Source organism: Pseudorca crassidens, chromosome 3 (genome assembly GCF_039906515.1).
Source record: "Pseudorca crassidens isolate mPseCra1 chromosome 3, mPseCra1.hap1, whole genome shotgun sequence".
NCBI classification, from domain to species: Eukaryota; Metazoa; Chordata; class Mammalia; order Artiodactyla; family Delphinidae; genus Pseudorca; species Pseudorca crassidens.
Genome location: NC_090298.1, coordinates 173,320,772 through 173,342,573, shown reverse-complemented (window position 1 = coordinate 173,342,573; position 21,802 = coordinate 173,320,772).

The window sequence follows — 21,802 nt, the reverse complement described above, 5'->3', positions numbered from 1 at the left end:
CCGTAGCCTAACCCTCACCCGTCCCCTAACCCTAACCCGTACGCTGACACTAACCCGCGCCCTCACACGTACGCTCCCCATAAAGCGTTGTCGTACCCTCACCTGGACCCTAAACCGTCCCCATATCCTAACACTAACCCTAGCCAGAACCCTAACCCTAACCCTTCCCCGAAGCCTGACCCTCACCCGTCCCCTAATCGTAACCCGTACGCTGACACTAACCCGCGCCCTCACACGTACGCTCCCCCTAAAGCGTTGTCGTACCCTCACATGGACCCTAAACCTTCCCCGTCCCCTAACCCTAACCCTAGCCCGAACCCTAACCATAACCCTTCCCCGAAGCCTGACCCTCACCCGTCCCCTAATCCTAACCCGTACGCTGACACTAACCCGCGCCCTCACACGAACACTCCCCCTAAAGCGTTGTCGTACCCTCAGCTGGACCCTAAACCGTCCCCGTCCCCTAACCCTAACCCTAGCCCGAACCCTAACCCTAACCCTTCCCCGAAGCCTGACCCTCACCCGTCCCCTAATCCTAACCCGTACGCTGACACTAACCTGTGCTCTCACACGTACACTCCCCCTAAAGCGTTGTCGTACCCTCACCTGGACCCTAAACCGTCCCCGTCCCCTAACCCTAACCCTAGCCCGAACACTAACCCTAACGCTTCCCCGAAGCCTGACCCTCACCCGTCCCCTAATCCTAACCCGTACGCTGACACTAACCCGCGCCGTCACACGTACGCTCCCCCTAAAGCGTTGTCGTACCCTCACCTGGACCCTAAACCGTTCCCGTCCCCTAACCCTAACCCTAGCGCGAACCCTAACCCTAACCCTTCCGCGAAGCCTGACCCTCACCCGTCCCCTAATCCTAACCCGTACGCTGACACTATCCCACGCCCTCACACGTACGCGCCCCCTAAAGCGTTGTTGTACCCTCACCTGGACCCTAAACCGTCCCCGTCCCCTAACCCTAACCCTAGCCCGAACCCTAACCCTAACCCTTCCGCGAAGCCTGACCCTCACTCGTCCCCTAATCCTAACCCGTACGCTGACACTAACCCGCGCCCTCACACGTACGCTCCCCCTAAAGCGTTGTCGTACCCTCACCTGGACCCTAAACCGTCCCCGTCCCCTAACCCTAACCCTATCTCGAACCCTAACCCTAACCCTTCCCCGAAGCCTGAGCCTCACCCGTCCCCTAATCCTAACCCGTACGCTGACACTAACCTGCGCCCTCACACGTACGCTCCCCCTAAAGCCTTGTCGTACCCTCACCTGGACCCTAAACCGTCCCCATCCCCTAACACTAACCCTAGCCCGAACCAAAACCCTAACACTTCCCCGAAGCTTGACCCTCACCCGTCCCCTAATCCTAACCCGTACGCTGACAATAACCCGCGCCCTCACACGTACGCTCCCCCTAAAGCGTTGTCGTACCCTCACCTGGACCCTAAACCGTCCCCGTCCCCTAACCCTAACCCTAGCCCGAGCCCTAACCCTAACACTTCCCCGAAGCCTGACCCTCACCCGTCCCCTAATCCTAACCCGTAGATGACACTAAACCGCGCCCTCACACGTACGCTCCCCCTAAAGCGTTGTCGTACCCTCACCTGGACCCTAAACCGTCCCCGTCCCCTATCCCTAACCCTAGCCCGAACCCTAACCCTAACCCTTCCCCGAAGCCTGACCCTCACCCTTCCCCTAATCCTAACCCGTACGCTGACACTAACCCGCGCCCTCACACGTACGCTCCCCCTAAAGGGTTGTCGTACCCTCACCTGGACACTAAACCGTCCCCGTCCCCTAACCCTAACCCTATCTCGAACCCTAACCCTAACCCTTCCCCGAAGCCTGAGCCTCACCCGTCCCCTAATGCTAACCCGTACGCTGACACTAACCTGCGCCCTCACACGTACGCTCCCCCTAAAGCCTTGTCGTACCCTCACCTGGACCCTAAACCGTCCCCATCCCCTAACACTAACCCTAGCCCGAACCAAAACCCTAACCCTTCCCCGAAGCTTGACCCTCACCCGTCCCCTAATCCTAACCCGTACGCTGACACTAACCCGCGCCCTCACACGTACGCTCCCCCTAAAGCATTGTCGTACCCTCACCTGGACCCTAAACCGTCCCCGTCCCCTAACCCTAACCCTAGCCCGAACCCTAACCCTAACCCTTCCCCGAAGCCTGACCCTCACCCGTCCCCTAATCCTAACCCGTACGCTGACACTAACCCGCGCCCTCACACGTTCGCTCCCCCTAAAGCGTTGTCGTACCCTCACCTGGACCCTAAACCGTCCCCGTCCCCTAACCCTAACCCTAGCCCGAACCCTAACCCTAACACTTCCCTGAAGCCTGACCCTCACCCGTCCCCTAATCCTAACCCGTACGCTGACACTAACCCGCGCCCTCACACGTACGCTCCGCCTAAAGCGTTGTCGTACCCTCACATGGACCCTAAACCGTCCCCGTCCCCTAACCCTAACCCTAGCCCGAACCCTAACCCTAACCCTTCCCCGAAGCCTGACCCTCACCCATCCCCTAATCCTAACCCGTACGCTGACACTAACCCGCGCCCTCACACGTACGCTCCCCCTAAAGCGTTGTCGTACCCTCACCTGGACCCTAAACCGTCCCCGTCCCCTAACCCTAACCCTAGCCCGAACCCTAACCCTAACGCTTCCGCGAAGCCTGACCCTCACCCGTCCCCTAATCCTAACCCGTACGCCGACACTATCCCACGCCCTCACACGTACGCTCCCCTTAAAGCGTTGTCGTACCCTCACCTGGACCCTAAACCGTCCCCGTCCCCTAACCCTAACCCTATGCCGAACCGTAACACTAACCCTTCCCCGAAACCTGACCCTCACCCGTCCCCTAATCCTAACCCGTACGCTGACACTAACCCGCGCCCTCACACGTACGCTCCCCCTAAAGCGTTGTCGTACCCTCACCTGGACCCTAAACCGTCCCGGTCCCCTAACCCTAACCCTAGCCCGAACCCTAACCCTCACCCTTCCCAGAAGCCTGACCCTCACCCGTCCCCTAATCCTAACCCGTACGCTGACACTAACCCGTGCCCTCACACGTACACTCCCCCTAAAGCGTTGTCGTACCCTCACCTGGACCCTAAACCGTCCCCGTCCCCTAACCCTAACCCTAGCCCGAACCCTAACCCTAACGCTTCCCCGAAGCCTGACCCTCACCCGTCCCCTAATCCTAACCCGTACGCTGACACTAACCCGCGCCCTCACACGTACGCTCCCCCTAAAGCGTTGTCGTACCCTCACCTGGACCCTAAACCGTCCCCGTCCCCTAACCCTAACCCTAGCCCGAACCCTAACCATAACCCTTACCCGAAGCCTGACCCTCACCCGTCCCCTAATCCTAACCCGTACGCTGACACTAACCCACGCCCTCACACGTACGCTCCCCCTAAAGCGTTGTCGTACCCTCACCTGGACCCTAAACCGTCCCCATATCCTAACACTAACCCTAGCCAGAACCCTAACCCTAACCCTTCCCCGAAGCCTGACCCTCACCCGTCCCCTAATCGTAACCCGTACGCTGACACTAACCCGCGCCCTCACACGTACGCTCCCCCTAAAGCGTTGTCGTACCCTCACCTGGACCCTAAACCTTCCCCGTCCCCTAACCCTAACCCTAGCCCGAACCCTAACCATAACCCTTCCCCGAAGCCTGACCCTCACCCGTCCCCTAATCCTAACCCGTACGCTGACACTAACCCGCGCCCTCACACGAACACTCCCCCTAAAGCGTTGTCGTACCCTCACCTGGACCCTAAACCGTCCCCGTCCCCTAACCCTAACCCTAGCCCGAACCCTAACCCTAACCCTTCCCCGAAGCCTGACCCTCACCCGTCCCCTAATCCTAACCCGTACGCTGACACTAACCCGTGCTCTCACACGTACACTCCCCCTAAAGCGTTGTCGTACCCTCACCTGGACCCTAAACCGTCCCCGTCCCCTAACCCTAACCCTAGCCCGAACACTAACCCTAACGCTTCCCCGAAACCTGACCCTCACCCGTCCCCTAATCCTAACCCGTACGCTGACACTAACCCGCGCCGTCACACGTACGCTCCCCCTAAAGCGTTGTCGTACCCTCACCTGGACCCTAAACCGTTCCCGTCCCCTAACCCTAACCCTAGCGCGAACCCTAACCCTAACCCTTCCGCGAAGCCTGACCCTCACCCGTCCCCTAATCCTAACCCGTACGCTGACACTATCCCACGCCCTCACACGTACGCGCCCCCTAAAGCGTTGTTGTACCCTCACCTGGACCCTAAACCGTCCCCGTCCCCTAACCCTAACCCTAGCCCGAACCCTAACCCTAACCCTTCCGCGAAGCCTGACCCTCACTCGTCCCCTAATCCTAACCCGTACGCTGACACTAACCCGCGCCCTCACACGTACGCTCCCCCTAAAGCGTTGTCGTACCCTCACCTGGACCCTAAACCGTCCCCGTCCCCTAACCCTAACCCTATCTCGAACCCTAACCCTAACCCTTCCCCGAAGCCTGAGCCTCACCCGTCCCCTAATCCTAACCCGTACGCTGACACTAACCTGCGCCCTCACACGTACGCTCCCCCTAAAGCCTTGTCGTACCCTCACCTGGACCCTAAACCGTCCCCATCCCCTAACACTAACCCTAGCCCGAACCAAAACCCTAACACTTCCCCGAAGCTTGACCCTCACCCGTCCCCTAATCCTAACCCGTACGCTGACACTAACCCGCGCCCTCACACGTACGCTCCCCCTAAAGCGTTGTCGTACCCTCACCTGGACCCTAAACCGTCCCCGTCCCCTAACCCTAACCCTAGCCCGAGCCCTAACCCTAACACTTCCCCGAAGCCTGACCCTCACCCGTCCCCTAATCCTAACCCGTAGATGACACTAAACCGCGCCCTCACACGTACGCTCCCCCTAAAGCGTTGTCGTACCCTCACCTGGACCCTAAACCGTCCCCGTCCCCTATCCCTAACCCTAGCCCGAACCCTAACCCTAACCCTTCCCCGAAGCCTGACCCTCACCCTTCCCCTAATCCTAACCCGTACGCTGACACTAACCCGCGCCCTCACACGTACGCTCCCCCTAAAGGGTTGTCGTACCCTCACCTGGACACTAAACCGTCCCCGTCCCCTAACCCTAACCCTATCTCGAACCCTAACCCTAACCCTTCCCCGAAGCCTGAGCCTCACCCGTCCCCTAATCCTAACCCGTACGCTGACACTAACCTGCGCCCTCACACGTACGCTCCCCCTAAAGCCTTGTCGTACCCTCACCTGGACCCTAAACCGTCCCCATCCCCTAACACTAACCCTAGCCCGAACCAAAACCCTAACCCTTCCCCGAAGCTTGACCCTCACCCGTCCCCTAATCCTAACCCGTACGCTGACACTAACCCGCGCCCTCACACGTACGCTCCCCCTAAAGCATTGTCGTACCCTCACCTGGACCCTAAACCGTCCCCGTCCCCTAACCCTAACCCTAGCCCGAACCCTAACCCTAACCCTTCCCCGAAGCCTGACACTCACCCGTCCCCTAATCCTAACCCGTACGCTGACACTAACCCGCGCCCTCACACGTTCGCTCCCCCTAAAGCGTTGTCGTACCCTCACCTGGACCCTAAACCGTCCCCGTCCCCTAACCCTAACCCTAGCCCGAACCCTAACCCTAACACTTCCCTGAAGCCTGACCCTCACCCGTCCCCTAATCCTAACCCGTACGCTGACACTAACCCGCGCCCTCACACGTACGCTCCGCCTAAAGCGTTGTCGTACCCTCACATGGACCCTAAACCGTCCCCGTCCCCTAACCCTAACCCTAGCCCGAACCCTAACCCTAACCCTTCCCCGAAGCCTGACCCTCACCCATCCCCTAATCCTAACCCGTACGCTGACACTAACCCGCGCCCTCACACGTACGCTCCCCCTAAAGCGTTGTCGTACCCTCACCTGGACCCTAAACCGTCCCCGTCCCCTAACCCTAACCCTAGCCCGAACCCTAACCCTAACGCTTCCGCGAAGCCTGACCCTCACCCGTCCCCTAATCCTAACCCGTACGCCGACACTATCCCACGCCCTCACACGTACGCTCCCCTTAAAGCGTTGTCGTACCCTCACCTGGACCCTAAACCGTCCCCGTCCCCTAACCCTAACCCTATGCCGAACCGTAACACTAACCCTTCCCCGAAACCTGACCCTCACCCGTCCCCTAATCCTAACCCGTACGCTGACACTAACCCGCGCCCTCACACGTACGCTCCCCCTAAAGCGTTGTCGTACCCTCACCTGGACCCTAAACCGTCCCGGTCCCCTAACCCTAACCCTAGCCCGAACCCTAACCCTCACCCTTCCCAGAAGCCTGACCCTCACCCGTCCCCTAATCCTAACCCGTACGCTGACACTAACCCGTGCCCTCACACGTACACTCCCCCTAAAGCGTTGTCGTACCCTCACCTGGACCCTAAACCGTCCCCGTCCCCTAACCCTAACCCTAGCCCGAACCCTAACCCTAACGCTTCCCCGAAGCCTGACCCTCACCCGTCCCCTAATCCTAACCCGTACGCTGACACTAACCCGCGCCCTCACACGTACGCTCCCCCTAAAGCGTTGTCGTACCCTCACCTGGACCCTAAACCGTCCCCGTCCCCTAACCCTAACCCTAGCCCGAACCCTAACCATAACCCTTACCCGAAGCCTGACCCTCACCCGTCCCCTAATCCTAACCCGTACGCTGACACTAACCCACGCCCTCACACGTACGCTCCCCCTAAAGCGTTGTCGTACCCTCACCTGCACCCTAAACCGTCCCCGTCTCCTAACCCTAACCCTAGCCCGAACCCTAACCCTAAACCTTCCCCGAAGCCTGACCCTCACCCATCCCTTAATCCTAATGCGTACGCTGACACTAACCCGCGCCCTCACACGTACGCTCCCCCTAAAGCGTTGTCGTACCCTCACCTGGACCCTAAACCGTCCCCGTCCCCTAACCCTAACCCTAGCCCGAACCCTAACCCTAACGCTTCCCCGAAGCCTGACCCTCACCCGTCCCCTAATCCTAAACCGTACGCTGACACTAACACGTGCCCTCACACGTACGCTCCCCCTAAAGCGTTGTCGTACCCTCACCTGGACCCTAAACCGTCCCCGTCCCCTAACCCTAACCCTAGCCCGAACCCTAACCCTAACGCTTCCCCGAAGCCTGACCCTCACCCGTCCCCTAATCCTAACCCGTACGCTGACACTAACCTGCGCCCTCACACGTACGCTCCCCCTAAAGTGTTGTCATACCCTCACCTGGACCCTAAACCGTCCCCGTCCCCGTCCCCTAACCCTAGCCCTAACCCTAACCCTAACCCTTCCCCGAAGCCTGACCCTCACCCATCCCATAATCCTAACCCATACGCAGACACTAACCCGCGCCCTCACACGTACGCTCCCCCTAAAGTGTTGTCGTACCCTCACCTGGACCGTAAACCGTCCCCGTCCCCTAACCCTAACCCTAGCCCGAACCCTAACCCTAACCCTTCCCCGAAGCCTGACCCTCACCCGTCCCCTAATCCTAACCCGTACGCTCACACTAACCCGCGCCCTCACACGTACGCTCCCCCTAAAGCGTTGTCGTACCCTTACCTGCACCCTAAACCGTCCCCGTCTCCTAACCCTAACCCTAGCCCGAACCCTAACCCTAACCTTTCCCCGAAGCCTGACCCTCACCCGTCCCCTAATCCTAACCCGTACGCTGACACTAACCCGCGCCCTCACACGTTCGCTCCCCGTAAAGCGTTGTCGTACCCTCAACTGGACCCTAAACCGTCCCCGTCCCCTAACCCTAACCCTAGCCCGAACCCTAACCATAACACTTCCCCGAAGCCTGACCCTCACACGTCCCCTAATCCTAACCCGTACGCTGACACTAACCCACGCCCTCACACGTACGCTCCGCCTAAAGCGTTGTCGTACCCTCACCTGGACCCTAAACCGTCCCCGTCCCCTAACCCTAACCCTAGCCCGAACCCTAACCCTAACCCTTCCCCGAAGCCTGACCCTCACCCGTCCCATAATCCTAACCCGTACGCTGACACTAACCCGCGCCCTCACACGTACTCTCCCCCTTAAGCGTTGTCGTACCCTCACCTGAACCCTAAACCGTCCCCGTCCCCTAACCCTAACCCGAGCCCGAACCGTAACCCTAACCCTTCCCCGAAGCCTGACCCTCACCCATCCCCTAATCCTAACCCGTACGCTGACACTAACCTGCGCCCTCACACGTACGCTCCCCCTAAAGCCTTGTCGTACCCTCACCTGGACCCTAAACCGTCCCCATCCCCTAACACTAACCCTAGCCCGAACCAAAACCCTAACCCTTCCCCGAAGCTTGACCCTCACCCGTCCCCTAATCCTAACCCGTACGCTGACACTAACCCGCGCCCTCACACGTACGCTCCCCCTAAAGCATTGTCGTACCCTCACCTGGACCCTAAACCGTCCCCGTCCCCTAACCCTAACCCTAGCCCGAACCCTAACCCTAACCCTTCCCCGAAGCCTGACCCTCACCCGTCCCCTAATCCTAACCCGTACGCTGACACTAACCCGCGCCCTCACACGTTCGCTCCCCCTAAAGCGTTGTCGTACCCTCACCTGGACCCTAAACCGTCCCCGTCCCCTAACCCTAACCCTAGCCCGAACCCTAACCCTAACACTTCCCTGAAGCCTGACCCTCACCCGTCCCCTAATCCTAACCCGTACGCTGACACTAACCCGCGCCCTCACACGTACGCTCCGCCTAAAGCGTTGTCGTACCCTCACATGGACCCTAAACCGTCCCCGTCCCCTAACCCTAACCCTAGCCCGAACCCTAACCCTAACCCTTCCCCGAAGCCTGACCCTCACCCATCCCCTAATCCTAACCCGTACGCTGACACTAACCCGCGCCCTCACACGTACGCTCCCCCTAAAGCGTTGTCGTACCCTCACCTGGACCCTAAACCGTCCCCGTCCCCTAACCCTAACCCTAGCCCGAACCCTAACCCTAACGCTTCCGCGAAGCCTGACCCTCACCCGTCCCCTAATCCTAACCCGTACGCCGACACTATCCCACGCCCTCACACGTACGCTCCCCTTAAAGCGTTGTCGTACCCTCACCTGGACCCTAAACCGTCCCCGTCCCCTAACCCTAACCCTATGCCGAACCGTAACACTAACCCTTCCCCGAAACCTGACCCTCACCCGTCCCCTAATCCTAACCCGTACGCTGACACTAACCCGCGCCCTCACACGTACGCTCCCCCTAAAGCGTTGTCGTACCCTCACCTGGACCCTAAACCGTCCCGGTCCCCTAACCCTAACCCTAGCCCGAACCCTAACCCTCACCCTTCCCAGAAGCCTGACCCTCACCCGTCCCCTAATCCTAACCCGTACGCTGACACTAACCCACGCCCTCACACGTACGCTCCCCCTAAAGCGTTGTCGTACCCTCACCTGCACCCTAAACCGTCCCCGTCTCCTAACCCTAACCCTAGCCCGAACCCTAACCCTAAACCTTCCCCGAAGCCTGACCCTCACCCATCCCTTAATCCTAATGCGTACGCTGACACTAACCCGCGCCCTCACACGTACGCTCCCCCTAAAGCGTTGTCGTACCCTCACCTGGACCCTAAACCGTCCCCGTCCCCTAACCCTAACCCTAGCCCGAACCCTAACCCTAACGCTTCCCCGAAGCCTGACCCTCACCCGTCCCCTAATCCTAAACCGTACGCTGACACTAACACGTGCCCTCACACGTACGCTCCCCCTAAAGCGTTGTCGTACCCTCACCTGGACCCTAAACCGTCCCCGTCCCCTAACCCTAACCCTAGCCCGAACCCTAACCCTAACGCTTCCCCGAAGCCTGACCCTCACCCGTCCCCTAATCCTAACCCGTACGCTGACACTAACCTGCGCCCTCACACGTACGCTCCCCCTAAAGTGTTGTCATACCCTCACCTGGACCCTAAACCGTCCCCGTCCCCGTCCCCTAACCCTAGCCCTAACCCTAACCCTAACCCTTCCCCGAAGCCTGACCCTCACCCATCCCATAATCCTAACCCATACGCAGACACTAACCCGCGCCCTCACACGTACGCTCCCCCTAAAGTGTTGTCGTACCCTCACCTGGACCGTAAACCGTCCCCGTCCCCTAACCCTAACCCTAGCCCGAACCCTAACCCTAACCCTTCCCCGAAGCCTGACCCTCACCCGTCCCCTAATCCTAACCCGTACGCTCACACTAACCCGCGCCCTCACACGTACGCTCCCCCTAAAGCGTTGTCGTACCCTTACCTGCACCCTAAACCGTCCCCGTCTCCTAACCCTAACCCTAGCCCGAACCCTAACCCTAACCTTTCCCCGAAGCCTGACCCTCACCCGTCCCCTAATCCTAACCCGTACGCTGACACTAACCCGCGCCCTCACACGTTCGCTCCCCGTAAAGCGTTGTCGTACCCTCAACTGGACCCTAAACCGTCCCCGTCCCCTAACCCTAACCCTAGCCCGAACCCTAACCCTAACACTTCCCCGAAGCCTGACCCTCACACGTCCCCTAATCCTAACCCGTACGCTGACACTAACCCACGCCCTCACACGTACGCTCCACCTAAAGCGTTGTCGTACCCTCACCTGGACCCTAAACCGTCCCCGTCCCCTAACCCTAACCCTAGCCCGAACCCTAACCCTAACCCTTCCCCGAAGCCTGACCCTCACCCGTCCCATAATCCTAACCCGTACGCTGACACTAACCCGCGCCCTCACACGTACTCTCCCCCTTAAGCGTTGTCGTACCCTCACCTGAACCCTAAACCGTCCCCGTCCCCTAACCCTAACCCGAGCCCGAACCGTAACCCTAACCCTTCCCCGAAGCCTGACCCTCACCCATCCCCTAATCCTAACCCGTACGCTGACACTAACCCGCGCCCTCACACGTACGCTCCCCCTAAAGCGTTGTCGTACCCTTACCTGGACCCTAAACCGTCCTTGTCCCCTAACCCTAACCCTAACCCGAACCCTAACCATAACCCTTACCCGAAGCCTGACCATCACCCGTCCCCTAATCCTAACCCGTACGCTGACACTAACCCGCGCCCTCACACGTACGCTCCCCCTAAAGCGTTGTCGTACCCTCACCTGGACCCTAAACCGTCCCCGTCCCCTAACCCTAACCCTAGCCCGAACCCTAACCCTAACCCTTCACGAAGCCTGACCCTCACCCGTCCCCTAATTCTAACCCGTACGCTGACACTAACCCATGCCCTCACACGTACGCTCCCCCTAAAGCGTTGTCGTACCCTCACCTGGACCCTAAACCGTCCCCGTCCCCTAACCCTAACCCTAGCCCGAACCCTAACCCTAACCATTCCCCGAAGCCTGACCCTCACCCGTCCCCTAATCCTAACCAGTACGCTAACACTAACCCGCGCCCTCACACGTACGCTCCCCCTAAAGAGTTGTCGTACCCTCACATGGACCCTAAACCGTCCCCGTCCCCGTCCCCTAACCCTAGCCCTAACCCTAACCCTAACACTTCCCCCAAGCCTGACCCTCACCCATCCCCTAATCCTAACCCGTACGCAGACACTAACCCACGCCCTCACACGTACACGCCCCCTAAAGCGTTGTTGTACCCTCAGCTATACCCTAAACCGTCCCCGTCCCATAACCCTAACCCTAGCCCGAACACTAACCCTAACACTTCCGCGAAGCCTGACCCTCACCCGTCCCCTAATCCTAACCCGTACGCTGACACTAACTCGCGCCCTCAGACGTACGCTCCCCCTAAAGCGTTGTCGTACGCTCACCTGGAACCTAAACCGTCCCCATCCCCTAACACTAACTCTAGCCCAAACCCTAACCCTAACGCTTCCCCGAAGCCTGACCCTCACCCGTCCCCTAATCCTAACCCGTACGCTGACACTAACCCGCACCCTCACACATACGCTCCCCCTATAGCGTTGTCGTACCCTAACCTGGACCCTAAACCTTCCCCGTCTCCTAACCCTAACCGTAGCCCGAAGCCTAACCATAAGCCTTCCCCGAAGCCTGACCCTCACCCGTCCCCTAATCCTAAACCGCACGCTGACACTAACCCGAGCCCTCACACGTACTCTCCCCCTAAAGCGTTGTCGTACCCTCACCTGGACCCTAAACCGTCCCCGTCCCCTAACCCTAACCCTAGGCCGAACCCTAACCCTAACACTTCCCCGAAGCCTGACCCTCACCCGTCCCCTAATCCTAACCCGTACGCTGACACTAACCCGCGCCCTCACACGTACGCGCCCCCTAAAGCGTTGTCGTACCCTCACCGGGACCCTAAACCGTCCCCATCCCCTAACCCTAACCCTAGCCCGAACCCCCACCCTAACCCTTCCCGGAAGCCTGACCCTCACCCGTCCCCTAATCCTAACCCGTACGCTGACACTAACCCGTGCCCTCACACGTACGCTCCCCCTAAAGCGTTGTCGTACCCTCACCTGGACCCTAAAGCGTCCCCGTCCCCTAACCCTAACCCTAGCCCGAACACTAACCCTAACACTTCCGCGAAGCCTGACCCTCACCCGTCCCCTAATCCTAACCCGTACGCTGACACTAACCCGCGCCCTCACACGTACGCTCCCCCTAAAGCGTTGTCGTACCCTCACCTGGACCCTAAACCGTCCCCATCCCCTAACACTAACCCTAGCCAGAACCCTAACCCTAACCCTTCCCCGAAGCCTGACCCTCACCCGTCCCCTAATCCTAACCCATACGCTGACACTAACCCGCGCCCTCACACGTACGCTCCCCCTAAAGCATTGTCGTACCCTCACCTGGACCCTAAACCTTCCCCGTCCCCTAACCCTAAACCTAGCCCGAACCCTAACCCTAACCCTTCCCCGAAACCTGACCCTCACCCGTACCCTAATCCTAACCCGTACGCTGACACTAACCCGAGCCCTCACACGTACTCTCCCCCTAAAGCGTTGTCGTACCCTCACCTGGACCCTAAACCGTCCCCGTCCCCTAACCCTAACCCTAGGCCGAACCCTAACCCTAACACTTCCCCGAAGCCTGACCCTCACCCGTCCCCTAATCCTAACCCGTACGCTGACACTAACCCGCGCCCTCACACGTACGCTCCCCCTAAAGCGTTGTCGTACCCTCACCTGGACCCTAAACTGTCCCCGTCCCCTAACCCTAACCCTAGCCCGAACCCTAACCCTAACACTTCCCCGAAGCCTGACCCTCACCCGTCCCCTAATCCTAACCCGTATGCTGACACTAACCCGCACCCTCACACGTACGCTCCCCCTAAAGCGTTGTCGTACCCTCACCTGCACCCTAAACCGTCCCCGTCCCCTAACCCTAACCCTAGCCCGAACCCTAACCCTAACACTTCCCCGAAGCCTGACCCTCACCCGTCCTCTAATCCTAACCCATACGCTGACACTAACCCGCGCCCTCACACGTACGCTCCCCCTAAAGCGTTGTCGTACCCTCACCTGCACCCTAAACCGTCCCCGTCCCCTAAACCTAACCCTAGCCCGAACCCTAACCCTAACCTTTCCCCGAAGCCTGACCCTCACCCGTCCCCTAATCCTAACCTGTACGCTGACACTAACCCGCGCCCTCACACGTACACTCTCCCTAAAGCGTTGTCGTACCCTCACCTGGACCCTAAACCGTCCCCGTCCCCTAACCCTAACCATAGCCTGAACACTAACCCTAACCCTTCCCCAAAGCCTGACCCTCACCTGTCCCCTAATCCTAACCCGTACGCTGACACTAACCCGCGCCCTCACACGTACGCTCCCCCTAAAGCGTTGTCGTACGCTCACCTGGACCCTAAACGGTCCCCGTCCCCTAACCTTAACCCTAGCCAGAACCCTAACCCTAACTCTTCCCCGTAGCCTAACCCTCACCCGTCCCCTAACCCTAACCCGTACGCTGACACTAACCCGCGCCCTCACACGTACGCTCCCCATAAAGCGTTGTCGTACCCTCACCTGGACCCTAAACCGTCCCCATATCCTAACACTAACCCTAGCCAGAACCCTAACCCTAACCCTTCCCCGAAGCCTGACCCTCACCCGTCCCCTAATCGTAACCCGTACGCTGACACTAACCCGCGCCCTCACACGTACGCTCCCCCTAAAGCGTTGTCGTACCCTCACATGGACCCTAAACCTTCCCCGTCCCCTAACCCTAACCCTAGCCCGAACCCTAACCATAACCCTTCCCCGAAGCCTGACCCTCACCCGTCCCCTAATCCTAACCCGTACGCTGACACTAACCCGCGCCCTCACACGAACACTCCCCCTAAAGCGTTGTCGTACCCTCAGCTGGACCCTAAACCGTCCCCGTCCCCTAACCCTAACCCTAGCCCGAACCCTAACCCTAACCCTTCCCCGAAGCCTGACCCTCACCCGTCCCCTAATCCTAACCCGTACGCTGACACTAACCCGTGCTCTCACACGTACACTCCCCCTAAAGCGTTGTCGTACCCTCACCTGGACCCTAAACCGTCCCCGTCCCCTAACCCTAACCCTAGCCCGAACACTAACCCTAACGCTTCCCCGAAGCCTGACCCTCACCCGTCCCCTAATCCTAACCCGTACGCTGACACTAACCCGCGCCGTCACACGTACGCTCCCCCTAAAGCGTTGTCGTACCCTCACCTGGACCCTAAACCGTTCCCGTCCCCTAACCCTAACCCTAGCGCGAACCCTAACCCTAACCCTTCCGCGAAGCCTGACCCTCACCCGTCCCCTAATCCTAACCCGTACGCTGACACTATCCCACGCCCTCACACGTACGCGCCCCCTAAAGCGTTGTTGTACCCTCACCTGGACCCTAAACCGTCCCCGTCCCCTAACCCTAACCCTAGCCCGAACCCTAACCCTAACCCTTCCGCGAAGCCTGACCCTCACTCGTCCCCTAATCCTAACCCGTACGCTGACACTAACCCGCGCCCTCACACGTACGCTCCCCCTAAAGCATTGTCGTACCCTCACCTGGACCCTAAACCGTCCCCGTCCCCTAACCCTAACCCTATCTCGAACCCTAACCCTAACCCTTCCCCGAAGCCTGAGCCTCACCCGTCCCCTAATCCTAACCCGTACGCTGACACTAACCTGCGCCCTCACACGTACGCTCCCCCTAAAGCCTTGTCGTACCCTCACCTGGACCCTAAACCGTCCCCATCCCCTAACACTAACCCTAGCCCGAACCAAAACCCTAACACTTCCCCGAAGCTTGACCCTCACCCGTCCCCTAATCCTAACCCGTACGCTGACAATAACCCGCGCCCTCACACGTACGCTCCCCCTAAAGCGTTGTCGTACCCTCACCTGGACCCTAAACCGTCCCCGTCCCCTAACCCTAACCCTAGCCCGAGCCCTAACCCTAACACTTCCCCGAAGCCTGACCCTCACCCGTCCCCTAATCCTAACCCGTAGATGACACTAAACCGCGCCCTCACACGTACGCTCCCCCTAAAGCGTTGTCGTACCCTCACCTGGACCCTAAACCGTCCCCGTCCCCTATCCCTAACCCTAGCCCGAACCCTAACCCTAACCCTTCCCCGAAGCCTGACCCTCACCCTTCCCCTAATCCTAACCCGTACGCTGACACTAACCCGCGCCCTCACACGTACGCTCCCCCTAAAGGGTTGTCGTACCCTCACCTGGACACTAAACCGTCCCCGTCCCCTAACCCTAACCCTATCTCGAACCCTAACCCTAACCCTTCCCCGAAGCCTGAGCCTCACCCGTCCCCTAATGCTAACCCGTACGCTGACACTAACCTGCGCCCTCACACGTACGCTCCCCCTAAAGCCTTGTCGTACCCTCACCTGGACCCTAAACCGTCCCCATCCCCTAACACTAACCCTAGCCCGAACCAAAACCCTAACCCTTCCCCGAAGCTTGACCCTCACCCGTCCCCTAATCCTAACCCGTACGCTGACACTAACCCGCGCCCTCACACGTACGCTCCCCCTAAAGCGTTGTCGTACCCTCACCTGGACCCTAAACCGTCCCCGTCCCCTAACCCTAACCCTAGCCCGAACCCTAACCCTAACCCTTCCCCGAAGCCTGACCCTCACCCGTCCCCTAATCCTAACCCGTACGCTGACACTAACCCGCGCCCTCACACGTTCGCTCCCCCTAAAGCGTTGTCGTACCCTCACCTGGACCCTAAACCGTCCCCGTCCCCTAACCCTAACCCTAGCCCGAACCCTAACCCTAACACTTCCCTGAAGCCTGACCCTCACCCGTCCCCTAATCCTAACCCGTACGCTGACACTAACCCGCGCCCTCACACGTACGCTCCGCCTAAAGCGTTGTCGTACCCTCACCTGGACCCTAAACCGTCCCCGTCCCCTAACCCTAACCCTAGCCCGAACCCTAACCCTAACCCTTCCCAGAAGCCTGACCCTCACCCGTCCCCTAATCCTAACCCGTACGCTGACACTAACCCGTGCCCTCACACGTACACTCCCCCTAAAGCGTTGTCGTACCCTCACCTGGACCCTAAACCGTCCCCGTCCCCTAACCCTAACCCTAGCCCGAACCCTAACCCTAACGCTTCCCCGAAGCCTGACCCTCACCCGTCCCCTAATCCTAACCCGTACGCTGACACTAACCCGCGCCCTCACACGTACGCTCCCCCTAAAGCGTTGTCGTACCCTCACCTGGACCCTAAACCGTCCCCGTCCCCTAACCCTAACCCTAGCCCGAACCCTAACCATAACCCTTACCCGAAGCCTGACCCTCACCCGTCCCCTAATCCTAACCCGTACGCTGACACTAACCCACGCCCTCACACGTACGCTCCCCCTAAAGCGTTGTCGTACCCTCACCTGCACCCTAAACCGTCCCCGTCTCCTAACCCTAACCCTAGCCCGAACACTAACCCTAAACCTTCCCCGAAGCCTGACCCTCACCCATCCCTTAATCCTAATGCGTACGCTGACACTAACCCGCGCCCTCACACGTACGCTCCCCCTAAAGCGTTGTCGTACCCTCACCTGGACCCTAAACCGTCCCCGTCCCCTAACCCTAACCCTAGCCCGAACCCTAACCCTAACGCTTCCCCGAAGCCTGACCCTCACCCGTCCCCTAATCCTAAACCGTACGCTGACACTAACACGTGCCCTCACACGTACGCTCCCCCTAAAGAGTTGTCGTACCCTCACCTGGACCCTAAACCGTCCCCGTCCCCTAACCCTAACCCTAGCCCGAACCCTAACCCTAACGCTTCCCCGAAGCCTGACCCTCACCCGTCCCCTAATCCTAACCCGTACGCTGACACTAACCTGCGCCCTCACACGTACGCTCCCCCTAAAGCGTTGTCATACCCTCACCTGGACCCTAAACCGTCCCCGTCCCCGTCCCCTAACCCTAGCCCTAACCCTAACCCTAACCCTTCCCCGAAGCCTGACCCTCACCCATCCCATAATCCTAACCCATACGCAGACACTAACCCGCGCCCTCACACGTACGCTCCCCCTAAAGTGTTGTCGTACCCTCACCTGGACCGTAAACCGTCCCCGTCCCCTAACCCTAACCCTAGCCCGAACCCTAACCCTAACCCTTCCCCGAAGCCTGACCCTCACCCGTCCCCTAATCCTAACCCGTACGCTCACACTAACCCGCGCCCTCACACGTACGCTCCCCCTAAAGCGTTGTCGTACCCTTACCTGCACCCTAAACCGTCCCCGTCTCCTAACCCTAACCCTAGCCCGAACCCTAACCCTAACCCTTCCCCGAAGCCTGACCCTCACCCGTCCCCTAATCCTAACCCGTACGCTGACACTAACCCGCGCCCTCACATGTTCGCTCCCCGTAAAGCGTTGTCGTACCCTCAACTGGACCCTAAACCGTCCCCGTCCCCTAACCCTAACCCTAGCCCGAACCCTAACCCTAACACTTCCCCGAAGCCTGACCCTCACACGTCCCCTAATCCTAACCCGTACGCTGACACTAACCCACGCCCTCACACGTACGCTCCGCCTAAAGCGTTGTCGTACCCTCACCTGGACCCTAAACCGTCCCCGTCCCCTAACCCTAACCCTATCCCGAACCCTAACCCTAACCCTTCCCCGAAGCCTGACCCTCACCCGTCCCATAATCCTAACCCGTACGCTGACACTAACCCGCGCCCTCACACGTACTCTCCCCCTTAAGCGTTGTCGTACCCTCACCTGAACCCTAAACCGTCCCCGTCCCCTAACCCTAACCCGAGCCCGAACCGTAACCCTAACCCTTCCCCGAAGCCTGACCCTCACCCATCCCCTAATCCTAACCCGTACGCTGACACTAACCCGCGCCCTCACACGTACGCTCCCCCTAAAGCGTTGTCGTACCCTTACCTGGACCCTAAACCGTCCTTGTCCCCTAACCCTAACCCTAACCCGAACCCTAACCATAACCCTTACCCGAAGCCTGACCCTCACCCGTCCCCTAATCCTAACCCGTACGCTGACACTAACCTGCGCCCTCACACGTACGCTCCCCCTAAAGCGTTGTCGTACCCTCACCTGGACCCTAAACCGTCCCCGTCCCCTAACCCTAACCCTAGCCCGAACCCTAACCCTAACCCTTCACGAAGCCTGACCCTCACCCGTCCCCTAATTCTAACCCGTACGCTGACACTAACCCATGCCCTCACACGTACGCTCCCCCTAAAGCGTTGTCGTACCCTCACCTGGACCCTAAACCGTCCCCGTCCCCTAACCCTAACCCTAGCCCGAACCCTAACCCTAACCATTCCCCGAAGCCTGACCCTCACCCGTCCCCTAATCCTAACCAGTACGCTAACACTAACCCGCGCCCTCACACGTACGCTACCCCTAAAGAGTTGTCGTACCCTCACATGGACCCTAAACCGTCCCCGTCCCCGTCCCCTAACCCTAGCCCTAACCCTAACCCTAACACTTCCCCCAAGCCTGACCCTCACCCATCCCCTAATCCTAACCCGTACGCAGACACTAACCCACGCCCTCACACGTACACGCCCCCTAAAGCGTTGTTGTACCCTCAGCTATACCCTAAACCGTCCCCGTCCCATAACCCTAACCCTAGCCCGAACACTAACCCTAACACTTCCGCGAAGCCTGACCCTCACCCGTCCCCTAATCCTAACCCGTACGCTGACACTAACTCGCGCCCTCAGACGTACGCTCCCCCTAAAGCGTTGTCGTACGCTCACCTGGAACCTAAACCGTCCCCATCCCCTAACACTAACTCTAGCCCAAACCCTAACCCTAACGCTTCCCCGAAGCCTGACCCTCACCCGTCCCCTAATCCTAACCCGTACGCTGACACTAACCCGCACCCTCACACATACGCTCCCCCTATAGCGTTGTCGTACCCTAACCTGGACCCTAAACCTTCCCCGTCTCCTAACCCTAACCGTAGCCCGAAGCCTAACCATAAGCCTTCCCCGAAGCCTGACCCTCACCCGTCCCCTAATCCTAAACCGCACGCTGACACTAACCCGAGCCCTCACACGTACTCTCCCCCTAAAGCGTTGTCGTACCCTCACCTGGACCCTAAACCGTCCCCGTCCCCTAACCCTAACCCTAGGCCGAACCCTAACCCTAACACTTCCCCGAAGCCTGACCCTCACCCGTCCCCTAATCCTAACCCGTACGCTGACACTAACCCGCGCCCTCACACGTACGCGCCCCCTAAAGCGTTGTCGTACCCTCACCGGGACCCTAAACCGTCCCCATCCCCTAACCCTAACCCTAGCCCGAACCCCCACCCTAACCCTTCCCGGAAGCCTGACCCTCACCCGTCCCCTAATCGTAACCCGTACGCTGACACTAACCCGCGCCCTCACACGTACGCTCCCCATAAAGCGTTGTCGTACCCTCACCTGGACCCTAAACCGTCCCCATATCCTAACACTAACCCTAGCCAGAACCCTAACCCTAACCCTTCCCCGAAGCCTGACCCTCACCCGTCCCCTAATCGTAACCCGTACGCTGACACTAACCCGCGCCCTCACACGTACGCTCCCCCTAAAGCGTTGTCGTACCCTCACCTGGACCCTAAACCTTCCCCGTCCCCTAACCCTAACCCTAGCCCGAACCCTAACCATAACCCTTCCCCGAAGCCTGACCCTCACCCGTCCCCTAATCCTAACCCGTACGCTGACACTAACCCACGCCCTCACACGAACACTCCCCCTAAAGCGTTGTCGTACCCTCACCTGGACCCTAAACCGTCCCCGTCCCCTAACCCTAACCCTAGCCCGAACCCTAACCCTAACCCTTCCCCGAAGCCTGACCCTCACCCGTCCCCTAATCCTAACCCGTACGCTGACACTAACCCGTGCTCTCACACGTACACTCCCCCTAAAGCGTTGTCGTACCCTCACCTGGACCCTAAACCGTCCCCGTCCCCTAACCCTAACCCTAGCCCGAACACTAACCCTAACGCTTCCCCGAAGCCTGACCCTCACCCGTCCCCTAATCCTAACCCGTACGCTGACACTAACCCGCGCCGTCACACGTACGCTCCCCCTAAAGCGTTGTCGTACCCTCACCTGGACCCTAAACCGTTCCCGTCCCCTAACCCTAACCCTAGCGCGAACCCTAACCCTAACCCTTCCGCGAAGCCTGACCCTCACCCGTCCCCTAATCCTAACCCGTACGCTGACACTATCCCACTCCCTCACACGTACGCGCCCCCTAAAGCGTTGTTGTACCCTCACCTGGACCCTAAACCGTCCCCGTCCCCTAACCCTAACCCTAGCCCGAACCCTAACCCTAACCCTTCCGCGAAGCCTGACCCTCACTCGTCCCCTAATCCTAACCCGTACGCTGACACTAACCCGCGCCCTCACACGTACGCTCCCCCTAAAGCGTTGTCGTACCCTCACCTGGACCCTAAACCGTCCCCGTCCCCTAACCCTAACCCTATCTCGAACCCTAACCCTAACCCTTCCCCGAAGCCTGAGCCTCACCCGTCCCCTAATCCTAACCCGTACGCTGACACTAACCTGCGCCCTCACACGTACGCTCCCCCTAAAGCCTTGTCGTACCCTCACCTGGACCCTAAACCGTCCCCATCCCCTAACACTAACCCTAGCCCGAACCAAAACCCTAACACTTCCCCGAAGCTTGACCCTCACCCGTCCCCTAATCCTAACCCGTACGCTGACACTAACCCGCGCCCTCACACGTACGCTCCCCCTAAAGCGTTGTCGTACCCTCACCTGGACCCTAAACCGTCCCCGTCCCCTAACCCTAACCCTAGCCCGAGCCCTAACCCTAACACTTCCCCGAAGCCTGACCCTCACCCGTCCCCTAATCCTAACCCGTAGATGACACTAAACCGCGCCCTCACACGTACGCTCCCCCTAAAGCGTTGTCGTACCCTCACCTGGACCCTAAACCGTCCCCGTCCCCTATCCCTAACCCTAGCCCGAACCCTAACCCTAACCCTTCCCCGAAGCCTGACCCTCACCCTTCCCCTAATCCTAACCCGTACGCTGACACTAACCCGCGCCCTCACACGTACGCTCCCCCTAAAGGGTTGTCGTACCCTCACCTGGACACTAAACCGTCCCCGTCCCCTAACCCTAACCCTATCTCGAACCCTAACCCTAACCCTTCCCCGAAGCCTGAGCCTCACCCGTCCCCTAATCCTAACCCGTACGCTGACACTAACCTGCGCCCTCACACGTACGCTCCCCCTAAAGCCTTGTCGTACCCTCACCTGGACCCTAAACCGTCCCCATCCCCTAACACTA